Source organism: Nelumbo lutea, chromosome 1 (assembly GCF_056320005.1).
Source record: "Nelumbo lutea isolate HS-2025 chromosome 1, American lotus-T2T, whole genome shotgun sequence".
NCBI lineage: Eukaryota > Viridiplantae > Streptophyta > Magnoliopsida > Proteales > Nelumbonaceae > Nelumbo > Nelumbo lutea.
The window spans coordinates 188,977,551-188,983,938 of record NC_142684.1 but is presented as its reverse complement, the minus strand read 5'-3'; positions in this window follow the sequence as shown (position 1 = coordinate 188,983,938).

The window sequence follows — 6,388 nt, the reverse complement described above, 5'->3', positions numbered from 1 at the left end:
TTTCTATACATATGACACGTCATCACCTATCTGATGACGTCAACAACCTATCGTGTAGGCATATGGGCTGCGAGAGAATGAAACCGGATCTGCTCCTCACACTGGCGCCTCACAGGAAATGTTCACGGGAGCTAATACCATCGGATAACGTCAATAACCTACCATGCATTGAAACGTCTTCCGTACTTATTGGTTATTTTTTACGGGAGATATTCTCAATGTACGGTGGATGTACATGAGCCCATTTGTCAGGAGCAGATCCCGCTTCCGAGAGAATATTTGCTTTCTCCAAGCACTTGTACAAATGGCGCACCTACAGCAGTGAAGGGAGTTTAACTTCTGTTGCGAGTTGCGACAACGATTTTAGGGTGCCGGTCTGTCTCTTTGAGTCAGAAATTGATTTTCTTCTCTAGCGTTGGATTGGCATCAAAGTTTGATATGGTAATAGAAGGTGGAGAGGGGTACATATGATTTCGTATGAGATCGGCTTCAGTCAGAGCTAGGTCCGTTCGATTAATGTTCGAATAGCTTTTATAATCTTTTATTGGGAATATCTTCGAATTTCTATGTTTTATTTCATGTGGAGATAATTCCCAATGCATGATAACTGTTCGAATGGACTTTGCTCTGACTGAATCGGTCAATGTATATGGTGTATATCACACGTGGTGCTGGCGTGCTGCCCAACGTGAGGCTTGTGTCTGAACTGAAGTGCTGGACGGCTGGACCCTCTACTAAGGGGCGTTTGGTTCACTGTAAAGTGTAAATAATTAACTTCAATTGATATGCTTAAATAAATTAGGTCAAGGGCTACTAATAAGAATTGAAATCGCATTACGTGATTGAATTATTATATTGTCTTTTAGTAAATAAGTTTTGAAGGAGGTTATGAGCTCAGCTCATTTATCATTTATGGCTGAGTTGAAATTGGATTTGACGTTAACGCTGCATTTGATATTTCTTATTTGAATCGTCACAGAGGGCGCCTTACACTGATCACGGAGGGCCTTACATTGGAAACATAGGCTCACTTTGGAAAGAATACAAATGCATGTATAAAATAATACAAAATATAAGGTTTTATAATCTATGTATTTGCATTCGTACTCCTTCTAAACTCAGTCTAATTGCATTTATTATTTGTGGGAGATGTTTCTACTTTATAATACAGAGACTAATGTTGTGAGGTTGGTGTGAGATGCCCTTAGTGAGGAGTATATCTAAATTCATTTTAAAAAATTTATCTCCATTTTCAGTTAAAATCACAACCTAAATTTATTAATATTTAGGGTCATTTACTATAACAACCCTTATAATTTTATAGACTTATTTAAATCTTTTCTATAGTTTTTATTTTATTAAAACACTCCTATGATTTGCAACCAATTTATTTATGGACCTTTAATTAAGAGTTGTTTGTTTTGTCATCTGAAAATAGTAACGGATCAGTGAAAAATATTCAAGGATATGGGTCTATGATTGTTTATTCTAAAAATACCCCAATACTTTTTTTGTAAAAAAAAAAGAAAATTAATCAAATATAGCCATATAGAGTGCTTGTTTGTGTCTTAGTAGGGACAAAATTGATATTTTTATTTATATTCACTTTTGATTTAATTTATTTGGATAAATGTTAGGGCCAAAATTGTTATTTTCCACTTTCATCTAATGAAAAGTCTATTAAGTAAATTGATTGCAAATTATAAGAGGTATTTTAGTAAAACACAAATTATGGGGATATTTTAGTAAATCTATAAAATTATGAGGGTGCTTTAGTAAATGGCCTTAATATTTATTACGTTAATAATTAAAGAACCGGATCAGATGGATTGGTCTCACTAGAAAAATTGTGAATAGGTACCAGTTTTGTCAGGTTCTAAAAGTTGATGATAACAAAAATTGGCCGACCAGTCATTCCAACTAGGGAATCAGTGAATTGGTTCCGGTCCCTTTCATATAATGGTCAGTTTTTATTCATATAAATTATGATGCGTATGAAAACTTTTGGAGGCTATAGTTTTGTGTTCAGTTGTTGAGTTGGTTTGATTGTTCAAATCCATTTTGTTCAATATAAATTTTTGCCAATAAATTTTTTATTTTAAACATGTGTATAGCTAAAAGCTCTTGAACTCTTAGGCTTTTAGTTTTCAAAATATGAGTTAATCACATGTTATACATTTTTTAATTGTTTACATATTTTTCTTTATCTTTGAATAAGGTTTACGGTATCACAAATGCAAAGTGTATTAGAGAGTCAATTTTAAGAGACATATCGAAATATACTTTGGATATTGATGGGTATGGATGAAAAATGAACATATATACATGGATACATTAGGAATATCACTTTTAAAAGTATGTCACTAAATTTAATGGTATGCTATTTAAATTTGAATACTAATGAGGGATAATTTGGCCCATCCAATGATGAGATGACATGTGGAGCAATATAATGATATGGCGACACTTCAGCGACCTTGGACACCTTAGCGATCCTAGTCACCTCAAGCACCTTGGGTCACTTGGCTAAGACTAAGGCCCAAGCATCTCACTACATCTACTGGCTTGCCGAGGTGACACGCAACTTCCTTCTAGAACCAAGCCAGATGTCTACAATCTCCTTGGGATCACAATGCACATCAACAGATCTTATCTTCACCCCGCCCAGATCTAGATAAGCCTTATCAGCTTACTTGGAGTCCATCTTCGAGTGTGAAGCTAACTCTAGGTTAGACGGGCCGGTTATCTCAGACACGCATCGTGACGCCCACAACTATTTGCCTATATAAAGGCTTCGCCTCCAGCCTCACAAGGTACGCATGATTTAACTCTCACATATTCTTGCTTTCAAGCTATTTGGTATCTCAAAACTCCATCGCTAACTTAAGCATTGGAGTGCCCACACCGGGTAAAGCACCTTGGAACACTGTGATTCTCTTGTCTTGCAGCTCGACTTGGCCACATCACTGGTCCATTGTCCGAGTTGTCCTCTAGTAGGGAGCACAGATTATGCATCATCAATTGGCGTTGTTTGTGGGAATATGCAACAAAAATACATATTCTCACTTCCTTGCTACTTCTTCAATGGCATCTTCAAGCAATAACCAGCCCGCCAACAACAACAACTTGGTCATAGGGGGGCAAGACCAGCTCAGAGCACACCCTAAAGTCCCCTTTGTGACCATTGGGCAGTTCACAATGCCCCTGACACTACTAGGCATAGTAGCTTTGCCAAACCCAACCTTCCCCCCACACTAACTGAATGTGCCTCGCCCTTCAGTTGAGCCATCAATGGTTCCTGCAGGGATCGACGTGTGCCAGTTCAATAGATTGGTGTAGTATGTTCGTGGCATGAACCTTCATATGCGGATGTGGGAGGAAAGGTTTGCCGCCCTGATGTAGTAATAGCCATAGCAGTAGCAACCTCAACAGCAACAACAATGTTAACAAAACCAACAGCCAGGCAATCAATAGCCCGACAACAGGAACCAAGACAAGGTCCCAGACCCACCTATTAGAACCATGACACCTATTAGAATCGAAGGTAACAATTCGATCGAGGTGTCAAGGAGAAGGTGTCGTTGATGTACACACCACAACACTGTAAGGAGCCACCTCACTCCCACTAACAATGAGGAGGTAGACAAAAAAGGAGAGGTGAGTCAGGTCATCGTCCAGCCATCAGTACAGTAGGTGACCTGCACCTCCCTACTTGTACCTAAGATCCTTATGACCCCATGGCCTAAGGACTTCAAAGCCTCAAGCCTGGAGTCTTACGACGACACAATAGACCCGGTCAATCGCATTGACAGTTTCCAAGCTCTCATGCAGCTTCATAGGGCAAATGATATAAGCTTGTGTATGGTCTTCCTGACAACTTTCCTGGGTACAGCTCAGATGTGGTGCTCGGGACTGCTCGCGGGCTCAATCAAAAGTTGGAACCAGTTTGCAGATTTGTTCACAATGCACTTCGCCACCAACAAGAGGTGCCCAAAATCAGCAACCTGCCTACTGAATGTGGTCCAACAAGAGTTGAGTAGAAACCAAGATAGGAATCAACTACCCCGGGATCCACCATCAGCGGAGCAACCTATTCATGGGGTGATCAACATGATCACCGGAGGTTCGATAGTGGTAGGCTGCACAAGTGCAGTGGGAAGAAACTTAGTTTGGGAGATTAAGCACGATGACAAGAACCCATTGAAGTGCCCTTAAGTGGAGGAAGTCATATACTTCACCGAGGATGACACTTACGGGATCCAGTATCCGCACGACAACACCCTTGTTGTCAAGATGATAATCAATGACTTTGAGGTAAAGCAGATTCTGGTCGACTCCAGAAGCTCGGCCGATATCCTATGCTTGGATGCCTTCGAGAAAATGCATATGGAGAGGAAGGACTTGCAGCCAGCCAACATCCCACTCACTGGCTTCATCAAAGATGTGGTGAGGCCTCTAGGCTGAATTAAGGTGCAAGTTGCAGTAGGCTTGGATCCAAATTTAGTCTACTTCGAGCACCGCTTCCTGGAGGTTGCGACTCTACCCCCTTACAATGCCATTCTAGGTCAGCCCATCCTACATGAACTTTGCGCAGTGGTGTCGACCTATTACCTCTTGGTGAAGTTTCCAACGAGGTACGGAGTAAGGGTTGTACAAGGCAATCAACTAGAGTCACGCAAGTGTTATGCCATGGCGTTGAAGGGCAAGGGAAAACTAGCAAACGACGTTGACTTGGAGTCGCCCCTTGAGAACACCGATGAGCGAGCTTGCCCAATGGAAGACACTGTCTTGCTCCCGATCTCAGACATTGAGCCCTAGAAGATAGTCTAGATCAAAGCTCACCTTGTAGATCCTCTTCAAGGTGGACCCGATCTCAGACATTTAGATGTTTTTGCATGGTTGGAAGCAAAAATGCTCGGCATAGACCCCTCTATAATTACTCATACACTTAATGTGGACCCTTTAGTCAGACCAGTTAGGCAAAGGAAAAGGAACCTCACCCCAGAAAGGTGGAGGATAGTTGACAAGGAGATTGTGAAGGTTCTCACAGCAGACTTTGTTAGAGAGGTCTAATATCCGAGTTAGGTATCCAACCCAATGCTCATGAAAAAAGCAAATGGCAAGTGGCGGATGTGCGTCGACTACACCGATTTTAATAGAACTTACCCAAAGGATAGTTTTCTACTCCCTAGAATAGACTACCTGGTAGACTCGACCTCAAGCCATGAGTTGTTGAGTTTCATGGGCGCTTACTCTGGTTACAACCAGATCTGTATGGACCTGAAAGACGAAGAAAATACCACCTTTGTAACCGAATAGGGCTTGTATTGTTATAAAGTAATGCCCTTTGGACTGAAAACATTAGAACAACTATCTAGCGACTTGTAAATAAAATCTTTACACCATTGATTGGCAATAAAATCATGGCTTATATTGATGACATGGTAGCGAAGACCTAATTTGCAAATTCTTAATTTCTGATTTAAGTTCTATTTTCAAAATTCTAAGAAAATTTAACATCAAGCTCAACCCAAACAAGTGTGTCTTTGGGGTTAGATTGGGAAAATTCCTTGGCTATATAATGTACCGACGTGGCATCGAAGCCAACCTGGACAAAATCCAAGCAACTCTAAATATAGGACCACCTAGGTCAATAAAAGAAGTAAAAAAATTAACAGGTTGGATAACCGCCCTAAACTGATTTATGTTTAAGTCGGTTGGATAGTGTCTTCCATTTTTTAAGGCCATAAAGAAAAATGAGGACTTTGAGTGGACCAATGAGTGCCAACTCATGTTTGACAAGCTAAAAAGGTACATTAGTTCACTTCCCCTATTGACTAGACTAGAACCTAGAGACAAGCTAAAACTCTACCTCTCCACAAGTGACAAGGTGGTAAGCTTAGTACTAATTTGAGAAGTACCAGCTTGGAAGTTACACCCCTATTTTTAAGTCCATACCATCATAGTCCTAACTGATTGACCTCTAAGGCACATTCTTTAGAAGCCTGGGGTCTTGGGAATGTTGACAAAGTGGGCTATTAAGCTAAAAGATTATGGCATCCGGTGTGAGCTATGCCTAATGATCAAGGCACAGGTCCTAGCAGACTTTGTCGTCGAGTGCATGTTCAATACACTGACCCTTGGGGTGGCTGAGCCAGTTAGCATGTCGAAGGCATCGACTAGTACGATGCTCGTCTCGGCTGGGATGAGGAGCCTTGGATCCTCCACATTGATGGCTTGTCTAACCAACGCAGAAGTGAAGCTGGACTGATACTGTACGGGCTTAGCGAGGTGAAGCTAGAGTACACCCTCTGGTTTGCATTTGAAGTGTCGAACAACGAAGCGAAGTATGAGGTGCTGATAGCTGGGTTGACTCTGGCAAAGGAGG